Source organism: Callospermophilus lateralis, chromosome 6 (assembly GCF_048772815.1).
Source record: "Callospermophilus lateralis isolate mCalLat2 chromosome 6, mCalLat2.hap1, whole genome shotgun sequence".
Taxonomy (NCBI): Eukaryota; Metazoa; Chordata; class Mammalia; order Rodentia; family Sciuridae; genus Callospermophilus; species Callospermophilus lateralis.
The window spans coordinates 16,677,143-16,697,895 of record NC_135310.1 but is presented as its reverse complement, the minus strand read 5'-3'; the positions used below and the strand labels follow the sequence as shown (position 1 = coordinate 16,697,895).

The window sequence follows — 20,753 nt, the reverse complement described above, 5'->3', positions numbered from 1 at the left end:
CTCAGAAGCAGGGACACCAGGAGTGACAATTAAGAAGGCAGGTGTATGTGTGGCAGGACGCTGGTATTGAGGTTCCACTGCCGGAGAAAAGACAGCACCTCGTTCCTGTTCTCACCAGAGCAGTGGAACCAGAAGCCACGCTGCCGGGCAGGACTCAGGGAGCTCTCTGGAATGTCCTGCGAGTTTGAGCAGCTCACCCTAACTCTTCCCGCTGCTGGCCCTTGTCTTCAGCGGCTTTCACAGGGAGTGTGCAGAGGCCAGGGCCGTCCAGCAGGAGCAAATCCTCCCCCGTGCTCCTCCAGGCACGATGCGACTTCAGTGGTCAGGGCGGGCAGGGATGGGGCAAAGGGGCCACTGGGAGCTGGATGTCAGCTGCTGCCTCTGACCCACACCACAGGGAAGCTCTGCTGCCAGATGTCTGTGGACCTGGGCTGGGCCGGGGGAGGAGCAGGCTGGGAGGAAGGGAAAGCGGCCTCCGGAAGCTCTGGGCACCATCGGCGACTCACGGGCAAGACCACATGGCCCTGCCTCTTCTACACTCAGCTTTTCACCAGCAGTGAAAGGCGGTCGATGCTCCTGCCTGCTTGGGCACAAACGCACCTGGGGATGCCACCAGAGCCTCATCTGGGTTACAGGCATCGCCAGACCAGCCTCGGTGGAGGACCTTGGGCATGGCAGAGCCTGGGTGAGCTTGAGGGGCACCCCTGCAGGTCAGAGAGAGCGGCACGGCCTCTGGGGGCTCTCCCTAAGCCCAAGGACTCCACGCTGACAGCCCAGAAGCAGCTATTGCCCAAGCCACAGTCAGTCCTAGAGATCACGGAGCTCATCTCAGAACTGAGGCTCCGAATCCTGCTCCACCAGCGCTCAGCCAGCAGTGCTCTCAGTGGGTGTCTGTCATGGGCCCCGCACCCACCCATGCTTCCTGTGACCCTCACCACCACCCAAAGGAGGAGGGACCCCTCTCTGCTGAAAAGCAGCCTGGGGCTCAGAGAGGTTTAGCAGCCCACCTGAGTGTTCAGAGCTGGTCAGTGGCCAGGTTGAGTTTAACTGAAGTCCTCTGTCCTGCAAGGCCAGACTCAGCACGGCCCATCACTGATCCTCAGATGGGGTCTTCAAACAGCCCCCAGGGCAATGAGCTAAAAGACAATGTGTGTGTGTGTCTGTGTGTGTGTGTGTGTGTGTGTGTGTGAGAGAGAGAGAGGGGGGGGGGGAGAGAGAGAGAGAGAGAGAGAGAGAGAGAGAGAGATTTCACTGGCAATTTCTTAAATTATTGATTATAAAGATGAAATCATCTTTTGATGTGAACATTTGAAAGACATTTTCATATACTAAGACTTCAACTTTTAAAGTCAGTGTTGCTCACAAGGAGACCATTACCAGGATTCTTCCATGGCTCAGGCTGAGTCAGGGCGTTGTGTCACCTGTCTGAGAGACAGCGCTGGACTCTGCTGTGAGGGTGAGGACTCCTGCCTAAGGAGCAGGACTGACGCCTCGAGCACTTTGCAGACTCTGTCCCACCTCACAGGACACTCTGCAGAGCAAACAAGTTCTGGCATTTCCCACCCAGTCTCCTTACCAGGCGGATGGTCCAGCCATGATGGGAGGCGGCCTTGGGTAGAAAGCTGGACAATCAGAAACGGAGACCATTTGACGACAACCCCGGGGCAGCTTGCTGGGCTGCCCAACTGTCAGTGCCCATGTGTAAATTCCAGAGGGCAAAAGTGTCGTTCCGGAAGCCCTGGGACTTTGGATGGTTCTGCCCCTCACCTCAGCACTGAGAAGCTGGAGGCCTGTCTGATCCATTCCTAAGGCTCCGTCTGGGCTCTGTGGGATTCTGCGCTTGGGGACCAACCCGTGTCCCTCCCTGCCTGAGGCCGATGGCTAACTTAGGTGCAGCTGCTTCCAGAGCCAACAGAGTAACTCGGGGACAATAGCGCTGCATGCGTTTGCAGATTTCTTTACTTACACGGGAGTCAGAGGGCCCAGCCGACCGAGAGAGGAATGTCACAGTGACGGCTTTGTGACATTTTCACCAAGTTGAGGAGGGCCCGGGTGGGGCCTTCTGTTGCTTCAGACATCGCACCACACCTCCAGGGTCACTCTGGCTCCTGAAGACCTGAGTGACAGGCAGGCCCTGGGGCCTACGCTTCCTAGCGCCTGTCACCTGCTGTGGAGGAGGCGACTGTGTTGGAGCCGCATGGCTTTCCTGCGAGATCAGCACAGGGTGCAAAGCTGTCGGCAGGCCCTGGGGCGGGGTGGCCCCGCACCGAGGGAAGTAGAGAGTCAGCCTGTGGAGGGTAGCGGGGCAGAGGGCCGCCCCTGGAAGCAGCCCTGCTCGGGAGCCTGAGGGCCGCAGAGTGAGGGCAGGCCCACGAGCCCCCAGGTCTGGGGCAAAGGCTGCAGGCGCCAGAGGCTCTGGTTCTGAGGACCCCGCAGAGCTGTGAGTGACAGAGATGTCTGGGGTTTCAGTCAGTCAGACTGGTGCGCCCGAAGAGAGCTGGCTTACAGACTCCAAGTGAGAGGACGAGCCAGGGTCAGGGTCTGGATATGGGGCGCCCCCTGAAAAGATCAGGGCCGCTCCGAGGGGCAACGACTAGACCGTGAGGGCTGGACCGCAGCAGCAGATGATCCATCTGGTGGATCAGTCATTCAAGTGGCTCGTGGGCAGTGACTGCAGGAGGTGCGGCATGGCCGGGGGAAGCCATCACCGAGCAAGGGGCGGGGTATCCTTGGGGACCCTACCTTGGCTCTGGCTCCATAGTCTCTCTCTGCTTCCTCTCTGCCATGACCTAAGCTGCTTGCCTCCACCACCCTCTTCCACCATGATGTTCACCTCGAGCCCCAGGGACTGGAGCTGGCTGTCCATGGACTGAGACCGCTGAGACCATGAGCCCAAAATGACTTTCCCTCTAGGCTGTTCTTGTCAGGTATTTCTGTCACAGCAACTTAAAGCTGACTAACACAGTCGTAAGGTCACCAACTCGTCTCACAGAAGGACAAACAGGTGGGCATCCTTCTGTCATATCCAGCAAGCACTTAAATCAGGCACAAGAGAGACACATGGCCCTGCCTTCCCTACGTGCCACAAAGCCCAAGTGGGTAGAGTTGAAAAGCGCCTAAGTGCGTCTCCTTAGGCACCTGTTTATTTGTAGATCATTAGCCCTGGAGCAGCAATGGCTTCTGAGGCCTTCTAAGCTACTCCTTATTCAGGCTAAATCTAACTCGTGGGACACGGTTGAGACCCATCTGCAGTAAGAACCAAGAGCAAGATGTCTCAGCCATTCACCCCTCAGCAGGCACACGGAAACCTGGAACTTTTGCCACCAATGCAGGATGTTTTTAGGGACTTAAGCCAGGAGTACACCATATTCTCCCCTGAGAATTTCCATGCACAGCTGAAGAAGCAGGTTGCCGTGTCATGACTCCAGCAAGTTCTTACCTGAAGCTTGTAGCAGATTTGGAGAGGTCTTAGTCAGCTCCTCACTGCTACGACCCAAAGTCCTGACAAGAAGAGCTACCAGAAGGAAAAGTTGACCTGGGGCTCATGGTTCAGGTGTTCAGACAGCTGGCTCCATTCCTGGGCTCAGGGTGAGGCAGGACATCCTGGCAGAAGAGTGTGGCGGAGGGAAGTGGCTCAGGACATGATCAGGAAGCAGAGAGAGACTAGGTTCAGCTCCCAAATATGTATTCCCAAGGGTCACCCCCAGTGACCCACCTCCTGCAGCCTGCAGTCACCACTCAGCTAATCCCATCAGGGATCCTTTCACCGACTGGGTTAAGTCTCTCAGAACCCAAGCCTAACCTTCCATCGTCTCACACGTGAGTTTGGGGGACACCTCACATCTAAGGACTCTAGACGGAGACTCTTGACTTCATCTCACGCAAACTCCCTCTGGCATTCAGTAAGGCTGATGCACCGTCCCCTGGCTCTGAGGGCAGCGGTTAATCCCCAAGAATTTCCATAACACCAACAGGGGGGTGCGTGTCCTTGTAACTCAAAGGCTCTCTGTGAGACAACCTGGAATAGCTAGACGGGGGGTGTCCAGGGGACACAGCACCAGTGGTCGCCATGTGGCTACAGCTGCCCACCGCCTTATCTGAGCTGCCCTTCCCCACGGTAGCTCCAGTGGCCGCAGGAGACTCCTGGGCCCACTCTGTGCATCAGCTTTGCTCCTCCTCTGCCTGGCACAACCCCTCCCCTCTCACCCTGAGAAGCCCCCACTCATTTCCAGTTCTCATGTCACCACTTGTGCGTGGGCTCCCCTAGTTCTCCCCCCAGCCTGAGCTGTACCCAAACCTTCCCATCCCAACAGGATCCCTGTGCTCCCTGTCCTGTCTCCCACCCGCTTGCACACCCTCCACGGAGTGTCCTTTGGCCTCCTCCTCTGTCCCCCTCCACGTGGTTGGCCAGCCACTCAAGCCCAGGGCTCCAGTGATGCACGTCCCTGAGCTGTGGAACAGTAGGTACTGAGAGCCACTGCCGGGACTTCAGGAGGCATGGGCTGCATGTAGGGTGACCAAAGTCCCCCAGAGTCCTGTCACTTACCTTGGCTAAGAGGAAAGAGACCGTGAAGAGTGACTGGCTCCTCCACCCAGCAGGGACCTGGGTCCTGATGGTGGCACTCCTACACGGGACACAGTGCCGCGATCTGAGCTAAGCCACGCTTCCTTCACACCAGGCTCTCCAGATCCCCCGGGTACTTAGGAGCGTGAGCTGACCTGAGTCCACTCCAGGGACCTTCACTGTGCCACTGTCCTGGGAAAGCCGTGCTCAAAGCCCAGTGATCACTGTCCCAAGAGGTGTTAGTCAGCTCTTTGTCACTGCGACCCAAGGACCTGACAAGAGCAAGTATTAAAGGAACAGTTCATTTTGGCTCATGGTTTCAGAGTTTCAGTCCACGGATGGGCGACTCCACTGCTCTGGGCTGGAGGTGAGGTGGAACATCATGGCGGAAAGCAGCTCAGGACATGGAAGCCATGAAGCAGAGGGGCCCAGGGGAAGGGCACAAGGGAGACGCACCCTTCCAGGGCACAGCCCGGGGCCACCACCTCCAGCCAGTCCACCTGCCTTCAGCACCACCCGGCTCAAGCCGGGATGGAGGACAGGTCACAGCTCTCACCGTCTAGTCACGTTACCTGCTGCATCAACAGGAGCTTCTCCCAGACGGCTCAGGCCCTAACCACACAGCCAGTTTCCACAGGTAGGAGAATTCACCACTCGTGGTGGGAACGCGGCAAGTAGAGGGAGCACCCACTCTGGAGGGAGGTGCAGGGGGTGGCTCAGTCCCTGAGGGAAGGCGGGGGCGGGGGTGCTGGGCGAAGCCTCTGGGGCCTGCTGTGAGCTGCAGAGGGGCCTTTCTCATAGCAGGGTGTGCTGCTTTTCAGGGATCTACTGGAAAGCTCCACGGACCTACGAGTGATGGGACTCCGTCCCAAGAGACCAGACCCAACAGCTCCCAAGGCAACAGTGGGGGGACCTCTGGCCGGCAGCTGGCAGCCTCTGTGTCTCTGAGAGTCCTCTGTGTTGGTCATCACATCCTGGGTGGAGGCCAGGACCCTGCCCAATGGCCGGGCAGGCAGGGCGAGCGTGGCTTCCCTGCCCTAACTTCTGGGTAGGACGAAGGCTTATTAGATTAGCACTTGGACATTTCACTGGCTCCAGAGAAGGAGTAGCCCACCTGCCTTGAGGTTTCTACACTTTTACTGTTATTTCAGAATAACAGTAAAAGAAATATCTCCGTGTGAATACTCTACGTTCGTCGGCCAAAGAGGAGAGGCGACCATAACTTCAGCAGACTTCCTGTGGATTTCCCCTGTAACTCACTGAGGCGGCCCGGGAGCCGTGTTGTCCTCTGTGCAAGAAAGTGCTCCATGTAGCATCCCGGGCAATGGTGCTCACTAGAGCAGGACGCGGGCCGAGACCCTCAGGGACCTGGCAGAGAGCCTGTGCCCACAGCAGCCCCCAGGAGGAGCCTCCTCAGACCTGCAGCTCAGGCCAGGGCACATGTGCAGGCCGGGGCTGCCCCCTGCTGGACGCTGGACAAAACAAGCCGAAGCAGAACAAAACCAGGCGGGCCCTGAGGAGACAGTCCCTGTGGCACAAACAGGGACCCCACAGCCTTTGGGGTTTTGTCTCCTTCTGCTCCGGTTCCTTGTTGGCGTGAGAGCACCTCCTGTGCCTGGTACCCGCACTGCATGGTTTTACGGGCTGCAGTGCTGCAAGAGCAGGCCCCACCGCTAGATCTCCAGAGCCCACTCTCCCTGCCTCTCTGAAGCCCAGGCTGCAGGTTGCAGTGTCCCCGCCAGGCCAGGAGCCTCAGCTCCTGGATCAGCCTGAAGGACTCCTGAGACTCCCTGAGCACTCATCCTCACTGGGTGACGTCTGCCGGGCATCCGTGCTGCACTGGGGTCAGATCCAGGGCGTCTTGATGCTGATGACGTCCATCCGGGCTCCCAGGTGTTTCTTATCCTTCACCTGCAGGTGCACACCTGGGCTGCCCCTCCATCTACGTGAACGCGGGGGATGAGCGTGAAGTGCTAGCAGCTTTCCGTTCCGATTCTTCCAGGCAGACTGCAGCCCTTGAACGCTGCTCACAGGAGGCAAAGCAGTGTGCAGGCACACAACCTAGTCCTGTCAGTCTCCCTCCCAATCCGCCCTTTTCCTCCCCTGCCCTCCCCTGAGCCTTCTCTACTGATCTCCCTCTGTATCATTATGTTTAAAACAGTACGTTGTAACGGTGCACACAACGGGTCCACTGGGGCACAGTCACCCAGGCTGAATGTGGGACCGTTGGTTCCCCGGCACTCCAGGTCCTCCCCTCCCTCCCCCAGTCCCCTTGAGATCTACTCTTATCAGTCTCCCTTCTGTTTTCATGAGATCCCCCTTTTCAATTTCTCTCTCTCTCTCTCTCTCTGTCTCTGTCTCTCTCTCTCTCCCTCTCTCTCTAGCTTCCATACAATGAGAGAAAATGTCTGACCTTTGACTTTCTCAGCCTGACTCATTTCAGGTAGCATGCTCTTCTCCAGTTCCATCCATTTATCAGCAAATGCTGTGATTTCTATTTGATGGCTGAGGAAAGCTCCACTGTGTGTACATATATCCCATTTCTTTATCCATTTGTGTTTCTATACGTTTGTCTATGGATACCTGGGCTTGCTCCATAATCTGTTATTGTGGATTGTTCTGATACAGACATTATAGTGGCTGTTATCTCTATAGTATGCCGATTTTAGTTCTTTTGGGTAAGTACTGAGGTGTGGAATAGCTTGGTGCCACCAACAACGTAGGTGGGTACCTTCTTCCCCATTTCTCCATCATCATTTATTGTCATTTGTATTCTTTATGACTGCCATTCTGGCTAGAGTGAGATAAAAATCTCAGTGTAGTTTTGATTTGCATTTTCCTAATTGCTAGGGATGCTGAACTTTCCATTTATTTATTTATTTATTTATTTATTTGTATGTCTCTTGCCCATTTGTACGTCTTCTTGTATGTGAGAAGCTCTGTTTAGTCCTCTTGCCCATTTATTGGTTGGATTGTTGGTTTTGTGTGTTGCTTTTTGAGCCACCCATGTAGTCTGGAAGGGCAGTGGGCAAAGAGCTTCTCTATTCTGGGCTTTCTTGTGCTCTTGGTCCCTTGGCTGTGCAGGAGGTTTTTATTTGATGCTGTCCTACTTATTGATTCTTGGGGGTTTTTTCCTTGAGCTTCAGGGGTCTTATGAATAAGTTGGTTCCTGGGCCCATCACTTTCTTTTAGCACTCGCAGTGTTTCTGGTCTGATCCTAAGTCTTTGGTCCACTTTGAGTTGGCTTTTTGCAGGTGAGAAGTTGGGATCCTCTCATTTTCCTGCATGTGGATGCCCAGCTTTCCCAGCACTGTTTGTTAAAAGGGTGTCTTTTCTTCAGCGTATGTTTTTGGCCCTTTGTTGAATGTCAAGGGCTGGACCGGTGTGAGTGTGCTCTGTCTTCCACTCCATTCCACTGACTCACGTCTGTTTTGGTGTCGGGCCATGCTGGTTCTGTCACTGTGCTCTCGGTCACAGTCTGAGATCGGGTGTTGAGACGCCTCCTGCCTCGCCACCCACCTCAGGATGGCTCCGCTGTTCTGGGTCTTTTCAGTCTTCCTTGTCAACTTTAGGACTGTTTATCAAGTTCTGTGCAGACGGTCGTGGGCGCTTTGATGGGAACTGCGTGTTGGTTTTGGTAGTATGGCACACTGACACTCATCCTGCACGGGAGGGGAGGTCTTTCCAACTTTTTCAATTTCTTTTTCAGGGTTCTCTTATTTTAAGGATAGACTACTTCACCTCCTTGGTTAGATTTATTACTTTGCTATTGTGGTTGCTTTGGGGGGTTATAATGAATGGGATAATTTTCCTGATTTCGTTCTCAGCAGAATTACTGTGGGAGTATAGAAAATGTATTGATTCAGGGGTGTTGACCTTGTATCTTGCTACACTGCTGGACTCATCTATCAGCTCTGAAAGACTTCCAGTGAGATATTTTTGGGTCTTCTAGATACAGGATCATGTCATCAGAGATGATTTGACTTCTTTTTCTATTATTTCACTTTTATCGCCCTCTCTTGCCTGATTGCTGTGGTTAGAGTTTACAGAACTTTGTTGAATGGAAGTGGTGAGAGTGGGCATCCTTGCCTTGCTCCTGATCCCAGAGGAAATGCTTTCAGTTTTCTCTGTTCAGTATATGTTGGCTTTGGCTTTGACGTACAGACCATTATAATGTTGACCTAAGTTTCTTCTATCCCCAGTTTCTCAGCATTTTTAACATGAGTGGGTGCTGGATGTTGTTGAAGGCTTCTTCTGAACCGATGGAAATGATCATTTGATTTTCCTCAATTCTATTTATGTGGTGAATGATCTTTACTGATGCATGTTGAAACAACCTTGCATCCCTGGGATGAAACCAACTTGATCAAAGAGTATGATCTTCTTAGTGTGTTTCTGAACATGGTCTGAAATGCCTTCCTGGGGATATCTTTCCTTGAGGTGCCTCGCCTGGTTTGGGTATCAGAAGGATATCGGCCTCATAATGTTAGACACACTCACTTGCCCAAACCCAAAGGATGGACTGAGAGACACAAGGGTCACAAATCAAGGCTTTTTACTGCCAATCTTGCGAGACTGGGCATCTGGGGAGCAGGCACACCCACAGCAGGAACAATCGATTTCATTCCCTGAGTGCCCGGTCCCTCCCTGGTTCCCCATGGGTCAGTGCCATGGGACGTGCGTCTTCCTGACTGCTGGGTCTATCTTTGTTGGCGGCCGTCCTTCCCCCTCCCCTCCTGCCCTCCAGGGCTGGGCTCTCCTGCCCTCCAGGGTGACTGCTTGTGACTTTCCACTCTACTTCTCCTCCTTTTCTTGCATCCCTTTGTGTTTACACCTAAATACTGTATTCTGAAGGTGGACCCTGCACTTTATAGTTCCCACAATAGGATGAAATCGGGAGTGTTCCCTCCCTTTCTGTTTCGTGGAATAATTTGAGGACTGGCGTTAGTTCTTCTTCAAAGTTCTAGTAGGCACAGCTGAGGATCCATCTGGTCCTGGGCTGCCAGGCCAGTGGAGGGGCAGACCCAAGGGACCCTCCTGGTTCCCTCCATCTCCTGTGGATTGAAGTGGCCACTGGTCTAGGGTGAAGATGAGCCCCAACTCTGGGGCAGGCACTGTGACGCCAGGTGCTGCTGTGGCCCTATCTCAGGCATGTCCTGTGGCCACCCTGTGATGACAAGTGAGCAAGAAGCCTCAGCCCTCCCAGGACAGATGTGGCAAGGAACGATGGCCACCAAGTCCACTTACTGACCTCGACCCTTGTGCCCTCGACCCCCCCCCCCCGTAGAGGAAGAGTGGGCAGGAGCATTCTCCACTGGGCAGTTTCCATTGCAGGAGTTGAAGGGGTGGGTTGAAGGATCCATTTTGTAACCCAGAACATTTCCTGAGACGTCAGAGATGTCCCTGGAGACTGTTCCTAATTCACACTACAAACCTTCACCAGGAACATTCAGGTCTCCCTGTGCCCCTGGGGGTTGCTGAGCTTTACTGGGGTTCACCATGCAATATCCCTTGCTCCCAGGATTTGGCCCCTGTACCTCACATGACCAGACCTCACACCACGGCTCACACCACACCACACCCAGGCCTGCTGGGAGGAAGCAGGATGGAAAGACACTGAATTTTTGTTAAGCATCTGACTTCTACAGAGGGCGTGCTCACGGGCTGGGACCCTCGGCAGAGCCATAGAAAGGTCCTCTTCAAGCATGAGTGTTGCTCACATCGGGGTGCGTTCTCTCATGACAGCCAAGGGGACTCTGGGAGGGGGCAGCCTGAGGACCCCCACCATGATTCTCAGGTCCAGCAAGCACCGCTGTGCATGGACATGTGTATGCCCAGGAGTCAGGGGCCTAGCTGGGGCTGCCAGGCCTGAGATTGTCAACACTACAAGAGAAAATGAGACAGTGGAGGAGCAGATTTCCAAAGAAGAAAGATGAGTAACAGTGGAAGTGTCTGAGTCTCCCCCTTAGAGGGGAACAAGCCAAAACAGGAGTCTGCCCTCGGCCTGGCCTCCTATCTTGCCCCAGGGTTTAGGATCACCTTGCTCAGTGCTGCTGAGAAGGTGGGGTACAGGTTGTCACGTCTGGGGAGGGTGGTCCAGAAATATGCATGAATGATGCAAAGACGGGCAGAACTCTGACCTGGGCTTCCGTTTCTGAGACTGTAGCCCAAGAACCAGCAGCACAGCATAGGAAGTGTGGAATGCAAAGTGCTGGTGACAGGGGTAGGGGACAAGGTACCAGCCACCACCACACGTCTAGCGGCAGAGTTGATAACTTGTGCTTGCTCATGGTATGGGTGTCGTCGTGCTGCCCAGTGACAAGCAGCTGTGGAGTCATGAGACACACACACACACACACACACACACACACGGCTGTGGCACACTGGCATATGTGCAAAGGAACACAGATCTGGAAGGATCCACAGGACATCCGTTCCCACTGGTACTGAGCACATTTGAGGGGCTTGGGGGGTGGCTCGTGTTGTCTGTGAATAATTGTGTTAGAATATTTTGGAATATTCTTGGTTTTTGAGTCATGTTTCTATTTTGAGCACATTTGTATGAATGCAAAGGTTTTAAAAGAGAAATACTTATCTTGAAAATCTGTTGACAAACACAAGGTAGCAAAGGAATTTAAGTGGAAAATGCCTCTGCTTGCCTGCCAAGCCCAGTTTCACAGACCCCCATCTGGCCTGCTTCCCACCCCGGAGGTCTGTCACCATCTCTGGGATCAACCACCTCTAAGCCAAGAGCCATGCACCGGAGACTGCTGTCGGGCGGACTCCCAGACCCTTTCCCGTTTCCATGGGACTGAGTCTTGCTAAGTTCTGGGGATGGCCTCGAATTTGTGACCCTCCTGCCTCAGCCTTCAGAGTCACTGGGATGACAGACCTGCGGCACCACACCCAGCTCAGTGGAGATCTTTACTTCACCCCCTGGAAGGTCGGGGTCCAGAGCTGCCTGGAGTCTTCCCGCTGCATTACAGGCTCTGAAGTCTGAGCAGAGACACGTCTGTGTGCAGCACCCAGTGTCCCTGCACCTCACTGATCCCAGGAGAGCTCAGGCACCCTCCCGGGCGAAGGTCTCTCCCCTTTCACACAATCTGTGCCCCCTGTGCCACCCCAGCTCTGAGACAGGTCACAGGTGAAGTGACGGCGAAACCAGACCTGGCTGTGAGAGGAAACTGCAGACACCCTAAGAAACCAGGGCCGGCAAGGGTCAGCTCTCCTCCGCCCAGCCTTCCTCCAGGGGCCTAAATGACTGCCCCTGGAGTCTGCCTTCTCCCTCTTGATATGCAAACAGCCCTGGGCCAGGCCTCCAGGTCTAAGGAGCCTGTGGAAGGGCCCTTCTGCTGTCTCTGGGAGTGCTCTATGTTGGGGGCCCCACAAGGCCTTCAGCCACACAGACTGGGAACTTTTTAAAAAGACAAAAGCCCCAGTGACAGGACGGGTCCAAGATGATGCCAAATGACCTATAAATGTTGTGAGAGCCTGGTCAGGGCTCAGAGCTGGAGTCTGCTCTCCTCCGGGCCTGCTGGAGGGAAACAGAGTCTGGATTCTCCTCTCCCAGCGCTGCTGGTGTTTCTCTGCCGTCTGTTTCCTGCAATGTTTTGGTTCCCTGACCGGAAGTGACAATCACCCTGGCCCCTTGCGCCACTGGTGTCACTGGCTGCTTATGCCGGAGTGTGCGGTGCCCCTCAAATCAAATGAGATGACGGCACCCGATAGCTTTGGGGTCTCCTTCGCCTGGGGGACTCCCTGGAGAGTTGGACCAGCACCCACAGTGGTCAGGATACAGATAAGTCCTGGGACCTGAGGCCTCAGTCAGGCCTGTCCGTAGGACGGAAGGGGAGCTTGGTCACCTCCGTGCCACCTGCTGGGGAGCCATCAGTATCAGGGGCTCCCACGAGGGAGCTATCAGTATGGGGAACCCAGTGGAAGACAGTGTTTAGAAGTCCTGAGTGTGTGTGTGAGTGTGAAACTATTGCGGCTTCACGGCGTGTGCTAGAGTCCAAATGAGCCCTCACCTGCAGTTCCCGGTGACTTTGTATAGCGAAATGGCAATTCACCCCTGGGATGGCACCTCTAACTGGGCCGAGGTTTACATGGGTGCGCCTTCGGCCTCTTAGTTCCTAAGCTTCCCTCAGGGACACGGCCAGGGGGCGTTTTGTGTGACCTCCTCTTCTGTGTGCCTTGGGACAATGAAGTGGGGGGAACAGAAGAAGAAAAACAAGGTGTCACCTGAAGTCCAAGCTGCTAGGGGACATTCAAGCCTGTTTTCTCCTTTCTTGTCCTCTAGGGTTCTGTCTCTCAGCAAGTTCCTCCCTAAATGATCTCCTCCTCTCTCTCCATACCGCCCAGGGAAGGAAAATGGAGAGATGCCCAAATGGGCAAGTTTTCTTTTTCTTGGGACTTCACAGACTCCCACGTTCTTTAAATACCTGGGCTGACCCTGATCTGACCTGAAGGTGCCCTCTGGTCTCATACAGCTGTTCTGTGTGTGTGCCCTTTCTGTAGTCGTCATATTTTTCTGAGCCCAAGTTTATTTTTTATGGTAAATTCACCTTTTCTCCTGAACCAATTAGCCTTGTTTTGTGTAACTGAAGTTTATTGCCCTCTGTTTTTCTTTACGCTGTGTCTACTCAGAAGCCAGTTGTTCAAGGGCTAACTTTCACTAGAGGAAGGGTCCCAAGCAGGAAAATAAAGAGTGGTAATGGGCCAGTGAATCTGCCTCAGGAAGCCAGCTGAACCTTGGCATCCACCATGACTGTCAAGACTTTATTCCCAGGGTTCAACTTCACAGCTCTATTTTAATCTCGAAAGCACTGAATCTGACAGTCTGTATAATAAACCCATATAGCTTTTTTGTATCCTACCTGTGGAAGTCATACCTAGCCAAAAAACCCCACAAAACTATAAAATCTTTGTTTTCTGCTAATTTCAGGTACATGTGTGCACACTTGTGTATTCTAAGTTGTGTCTACATGTGTGCTTGTGTCTACATATCATGCACCTGGTACCAAAAATTGGCATTAAAGAGTGCTCATAAAATTAAAAATATGGATCCAAATACATTTTAGCTCATGTGACTTAAAGTGGTTAAAGAGACAAAAATTTTATAAAAAGTCTTTGAAGTGACTAACCCACACATTTTTTCCCAGGGGATTAGCCAGAGAAGGGTATTGTTTTCTATAAAAATGTTTAAGTACAATGTCCATTGCTTCTAGGATTTTTCTTGAACAGAAAAGAATGGCTTACAATGTTAACTAAATTTGGTTTTCATGGGAAACTTAAGTTAAAAATGGGTAAATCAGATTTAACATAAATGGGATATACTTTATAAATGTGTTTTTTAAATTGTTGGTCAATGGAAAGACAGATTAAGATTGCTTTGTTTCTGGGTCTTCACTAAAAGCAAAATGATTAAGGGTCAAAATTCTACTTTCATGTATTGTTCTAAAACAAGCATTAAAAAAATAAAAACTCAAAAGATGACAAAATACCGTTGTTTATTTGGGTCCAAGTATTCTGACTCAAACTTCAGGCGGCCTGAAGGCCAACACTCCTGGACTTCCGACTCCAGCTGATGCCAACAAGGAGGGTGAGAGAGGAATCAGAGCCGGTGCCAAGGCTCCCGCTCCTGCGCCCGCCCAGATCCTTCACTGCCACTGACGGAAGGAACTGGGGCAATGCCAAAGAGTATTCAGATTTGATTTTGGGGGAGAAATAAGGAATGATTTGAAGGACAGCAATAACAACTTGGGAATAATTATGTCCATGTCATTTTTTATTCAAAACCTCTGTCTTGTTGAGTCTCAAGGTTTCTACGGTAAACTCACATTTGGTCCTGTGAGCCTAAATTAGTACATTTTGTTCCAATTAGTCTTGTTTTGCCCAACTGAAGTTTTTAATCCTGTTTTTCCTATTGTCTTTGTGCAGAGGTCAATCATTCAAGAAAAGCTATAAAATCTGTTTCCTGATCATTTTTAAATATCTGTGTACATCTGTGTGTATGTTGTGTTTATATATATATATCACGTGTAGTATCAAAGTTGGCTTATAGATAAATGAGCACTCTTAAATTTGATAAATGAATCCAAATAGTTTTTAGTCCATATGTCTTAAACATTTTTTTAAAAGGTTCAGTTTAAATTGGTTAAACAGATAAGAATAAAAATGTCTTTAGAATTACTAACCCACACATTTTTCTAAGTGGTCAGTCAGTAGAGTGTTGATTTCTATAAAATGTTTGACGTGTACTATCCACTGCTTCTAGGTCTTTCTCTGGAAGAACAGAGGCTTGAACTGTTAACTACAATTGTCCAATGTCTTGGTTTATGGATAACCTAAAATTAACAATTAAAATCGAGTAAATTGGATTAAACATAGATGAGATTGTGGGGTAGTATTTGAGTATTATCTGCATTTTTATCAGTTGGTAAATAAAATGAAAGATGCCCCTAACACTTCCAAGGGAAGCCACAGGTGGCCAACAAGACCTGGCCCCTCCTGGCAGATGGCACATGGTGAAGGAGACCAAACCTCCCTCTGTGTGACCCATGTATCCAGTAACTGGATCAAACCAGAAAACGACATGGAACTTGAGTAACTATTGTTTACAAACCGAGGATACAGGAAGATTATAGAAAAGGTCACAGAGGTCATGTGGTAAGCATTGCCCATGTGCCTGTGCAGACTTGGAAAAATGGGATCCAGAAACCCTTTTTGGAGGGTGGTTCTCCTGGGTAAGAGGAATTAAGATGATACTTGGCGTGACTGCGGCTGTTTGCTAGGTGCTTGCTTATTCCTTGCTCTTCCTAAGGAGTTTCCTAAAAACAGTGGTTAACAAAAAGACAGCCTCTCACGTGTTACTCAGGAGAGGAGACCAACGTGGTAAGGACGGTGCCGCTGCAGGCTGCAGGTGTTCCCTGAGCATCAAGAGGTGGGAAAGGAAGCACAACTCCTTCCCAAGGTGCCCGCTCTACCTGTGTTGATAGCTGAGAGCTCCTGGGCTGTGGTCTGTCATCAGGCAGCTCAGCCGCTACGGCGGGAAGCAGAGCTGCTGGAAAAGGGGGGACGGCAAGGAGACTCCCCCGAGAAAGTCTGGAAACCCAGGAGTTCGCACTGTGAGAGTCCCGAGGACAGAGAGCAGTGCTCTGTCTTTGGAAAAGACGCCCCTGAGCCTGCCCTGGCTGGATAGATCTCGCATTTCCACGCCTCCCAATCTGCTTGTCTCTTTCCAGTGCCATGATTTCTCGAATTTCCATGGCACCACTGGTCCTAGGACCACACTCTGAGACTGCAGAGCCTGGTTCAGTGACCATTACTACCCCTGTCACAACAATCCTAAAAAATCAAATCTCAGGAAAAGGGAGAGTAAATATCTTCAACCTCGCTTTGGAAACAATCTTAACTCCAATTCTGAAAATACATATCGAAAATACCTACTTCATGTGTTTTCTATGTATAAGCCCAAGAGCAATGAGCATGTCTGCCCACTAAGATACACGTACAAGGATGCACTCACCAGACTTTTTGACAGAACCCTCCGACTCAACTCAAATGTCTGCTGACAGCAGGAGGGATGCACAAAGTTCTCTGTGTCCACACAATGGAACGTGGCCCAGAAGGGTTTTCAACAAGAGCTTGTGCTACGTGTGCTATGGGCAAGTCTCTCGGTGTCGTGCTGAGCCACAGGAGCCAGACGAACCCGCACACACTTAGAAAGTCTCCGACAGGCAACACTGAGGAGCGCGGGGAGGACTGATGGGGATCGGGGGACCCTGTGTGCATGCTGACACGTCCCTCATACTCCGTCAGTCTTGGCTACACGGGACCATCACTGTAAAAACCCCCAGAGCTACTCCCTGAAGATCCGGGTTGAACCCCAGGACAGACTTTCCCATTAGGCACAAGAAGCCCAGCACTCGGGGTCCATATGCCACAGGGACCCAGGACAATGCTTTAATAACTTCTAAGATCAAAGAGAAAACAGGAACGTGGTCCAGCCTGGACTCACTGTCCTCTACACAGTCATGAAGTACAGTGTCCAGTGCTGTCATGGGGAAAGGGTCCAAATGGCAAATGTCCCTGTGCAAGAGTCACACACAGCCCTGCCCCACACGTGAAGTCCCTCAGCCCTGCCCCCACATGTGAAGTCCCTCAGCCCTGCCACCACATGTAAAGTCACACACAGCCCTGCCACCACACGTGAAGTCCTTCAGCCCTGCCACATATGTGAAGTCCCTCAGCCCTGCCACCACACGTGAAGTCACACGCAGCCCTGCCACCACAGTGAAGTCACACACAGCCCTGCCCCCACACATGAAGTCCCTCAGCCCTGCCACCACACGTGAAGTCACACACAGCCCTGCCACCACACGTGAAGTCCCTCAGCCCTGCCCCCACACGTGAAGTCCCTCAGCCCTGCCACCACATGTAAAGTCACACACAGCCCTGCCCCCACACGTGAAGTCCCTCAGCCCTGCCACCACATGTAAAGTCACAAGCAGCCCTGCCACCACACGTGAAGTCCCTCAGCCCTGCCCCCACACGTGAAGTCCCTCAGCCCTGCCACCACACGTGAAGTCACACACAGCCCTGCCACCACACGTGAAGTCCCTCAGCCCTGCCACATACGTGAAGTCCCTCAGCCCTGCCACCCCACACGTGAAGTCCCTCAGCCCTGCCCCCACACGTGAAGTCCCTCAGCCCTGACCCACACATAAAGTCCCTCAGCCCTGCCACCACACGTGAAGTCACACACAGCCCTGCCACCACACGTGAAGTCCCTCACAACTGCATGCACTTTCCCACATCCATGTGGCCATGGAAGACCTGCGTCTGGCCCGTCGCCAAGGGGCTCCAGTCTCGAGCAGCTTCTGCTCGCTGTGATGACGCTCTAAGGACTCCGTGACGCCCTACCCATGTCAGATCAGAGGGGCTGGAAGGCTGGGGTAGGACGCGCTCCCTCTGCCTGGAGGTGGAGAGGAGGGTCCGTCTGAAAAGCGTCAGATTAGAGGGCTTTTGAAGTAGGTTGGCCTGGGCAGGAGCTTCAGGAACACTGGGAAGATGAGGCACTGTCTGTGCCACCTGGTCCCCCGACCCCAGAGAGGACAGCAGTGACAAAGGGATGTTGGAGGACAGACAGAGGTTCCCAGATCAGGTGGCTCTGGGCTTTGCAGTGACTCCGTGGGGCAGTGGGCTTGGAGGAGAGGCCCAGGGTGTCTCAGATGTGCTCCCTACCGCCCTGGCCTACCGCTGGGAGGCAGGCCCTCTGAGCACCTGACGTCAGCCAAGCCACCTCTGCTGGCACGTGGAAGACTGCTCAGGGTCCCTCAGATGTCACCATCCAGCTGCTGGGGAGGGCACACACATGAGAGCAGGGAGACTTCAAGGGCTCAGCCAGTGGGCAACTGGGTGGATGCTTTGGGAAGAACAGATCCAAGCAGGCCCTTGGGATTCTCTAAAGCTCTAGTCAAAGTATAAAAAATGGGATGGGACTCAGAGGTGGGTCACCAACTCTGCCAACGTGACCTCAGGACCTCAGAGCAAACAGTGCATTTCAGCCCTCATTCTGGTCCTAGGCCATTGTGCGACTGCATAGGCAACTTAGCAAGGCCCAAGGCAACTTGGTGAGACCCCGTCTCATGATTTAAACTATAAATAAGTAAAAAGGGCTGGGACGGAGCTCAGTGGTTCAGTGCACCGGGGTTCTATCCCAGTTCTCAAACACCCCCACACAAGACTAAACTAACCCACCGGGTGGGGCCAGCAGGTCCTGGTTCTCTGAGAGACTTCTGTTAACCGTGGTTCACTCCCTGCCCACCAGGGGGCACCATAATGAGTCTGGGCTCTCAGGACCTGACAGGGTGGAGTCCTCCCGGGCCTCAGGACTGGCCTCCTTTCAGGCTCACCTTCCAGCAGACATGCAGCTTTCTGGATTCCCTGCCCCTCTCAGGGTCTAAACCAGGGGAAGGAAGTCCAACAGGAGAGGTGCTGTTATGCTCAAATTCGGGACCCCCAAAGACCACCAGAGACCCAAGATCGATGTAAGCAGCAAAGAGGTGTTTATTGCGAGCTAGCTCGGTCCTCTGCGCGCACACACAGCAACTGGTGACGCTGAGAGGCCCCGAGCCCAGGTTTGCAGTAGTTTTATACATTCTTTGGAGAGGACAGGGACTTCACATACATCATAGCAAATCATCACACACCGCGGGAAAATCAAATAACAACTCTAAAACATGATTAGCACATTCACTGGCGGGAACAAGTTGGGTCGGGTGATTGGTCAGTACAAAAGGGGTATTCATTTGAACTGATTGGTTTAAGCCATGAGGGGTGTACGTGCTGAACTACATGGATTCCCAACATGTTATCAACCACCATAAACTACTGGGAGGGTCATCTGGCATCCCAGGTATTTCCCTGTCTCACGCTGATTGGTGGCTGCTAGGGGGTTGCTATGGGTCCCTCCTAGCCTGACTGAGTCAGGGACACCTGGGGCAGCAGATATCTCCTGTTATTTGTAGATAAACAACTTAGCAGGGTGGGGATGTGCTTAGGAGTGCTCTGTGGGTTTTTCCAAGGACAAAGGCCATGTTCCTTCCTTGGACAGGCTTGGCTCTGAGATAGAGGCTGGTTTTTCAGTGCCACCCCCAGCCCCCGATTCAGGAGTTCTGCGTGGTCTGCACCAGGCCTGGGAAAAGCTGCTCAGGGCTCTAAGAGAGAATGTTCTGGAGTGGCTGGAGTCAGTCCCCACGATGAGAGTCATTTCGATTCAGGCCTGGAAAATGATGTGGAAGAAAGGAATCTCTTGTTCCTGAGTTGGACATGAGACTATAGAACGTGTGGGATGCCTCTGCCATCTCCGATTTTAAAATTAATTGTATATGTTAGCTATGATGCTCACATATTGGCCAAATATTACTCTGGTAATTACTCTGGTGTTTTGGGGTGAGATTTACTTTTGAATCGGGGACTTTTAATTAAATAGATTGCGTTCTGTAATGGAGCGAGACCTCACCTTGTCAACTGAATGCAACTGAAAGCAACAAAAAATCCACCTCTCCCAGACAAGAGGGAACTGTCCAGTGAACTACCTTTGGATTTCAACTACAACATTGATTCTTCGTGGGAGTGCCTTTGGACTCAAACTAGGACACTTTCCTGTATCTCTAGCTCCTCCCAGCCAACCCTGCCCAATCCTGTGAGCCAATAGCTGACAGGCAAGTGCAGGGAAGAAGCAGAGGCCCTGCAGGGGGTGAGTGTGCTACTGGCTGCCAGCCCCCGGTCAAAGCCCAGGACCGGCTTCTGAGTTTAGAGGCAGGGAGGGATGGTTGGTATTGGTGGAGCCCCAGGAACCTCGCGCTGTGAGGAATTCTGAGCGCTTGGGTCATAATTGACCCTAGCAACGCTGGAGGACGTTCGGGGCAGAGAAGTGGACGGTGATGGACGCGGTGTTTGGAGCTGGTCCGATGGATCACTGAAGTGGCGGCGATGTCGTCCTGGTTTGGAGGCCTGGTCTCAGGCTTGGGCCACTTCTTGGGTCAGGTGGGGAGCAGCTTGGCTTCCCTCACTGGCCATATCTCCAGCTTCACCAGGGAAATACTTCTGGATGACTTAGGAGACCCAGAAGCAGCATTACATCATTGCTGGGAAGAGGAAATGGAAACTACTGATTCCACACTAAGATGTGAGAATGAAAGACTGAAAAAGGATTGTACTGATCTGGAAGAAAAGCATGAAGCATCAGAGCTGCAAATAAACCATCAGTCTGTAAGTTACCAATATCAACTGCAACAGAAAGAGGTAGAGATCAGCCGCCATCTTAAAGCAAGACAGATTGTACTGCAAAATCAAGTGTTTCAACTACAGGCAGCTGCTCAATGGGTACCTTCAGGAGCTGGTGGCGTACCAACAACAACTGCTCTGGCTCCATTCGGTTCCGGGATCAGTAGTCATTTTTCCGCCTTCCGTGATGATGACATGGATTTTAGTGACATAATTTTATCACGACAAGAAACAAGCAGATTGTCAATTAAAGTTGCAAGATATGAACCTGAAGTTGGTCACTCGAGGCAGATTGCTGAGGCTCAGGGAAAATATCATTCTGACACAAGTGAAATCTGCAAAGTACAAAATGCTATCAAGACTCTTCAACCAAACCAAAGTCCAGACATAGATGATC

The 20,753-nt window shown here is 52.3% G+C and overlaps 1 long non-coding RNA gene across 1 annotated transcript in view; it reads right to left on the bottom strand.

Moving 5' to 3' along the window:
• Positions 1-1,829: 1,829 nt before the first annotated feature.
• LOC143401100 (uncharacterized) overlaps positions 1,830-20,753 on the bottom strand; it is a 36,912-nt gene continuing 17,988 nt past the window's right edge. Inside the window, exons 4-6 of the long non-coding RNA XR_013155509.1 lie at positions 4,720-4,836; positions 4,547-4,625; positions 1,830-3,603 (exon numbers count right to left, since the gene is read on the bottom strand). This is a non-coding gene — a long non-coding RNA (uncharacterized LOC143401100). The remainder of the gene's footprint in view (positions 3,604-4,546; positions 4,626-4,719; positions 4,837-20,753) is intronic.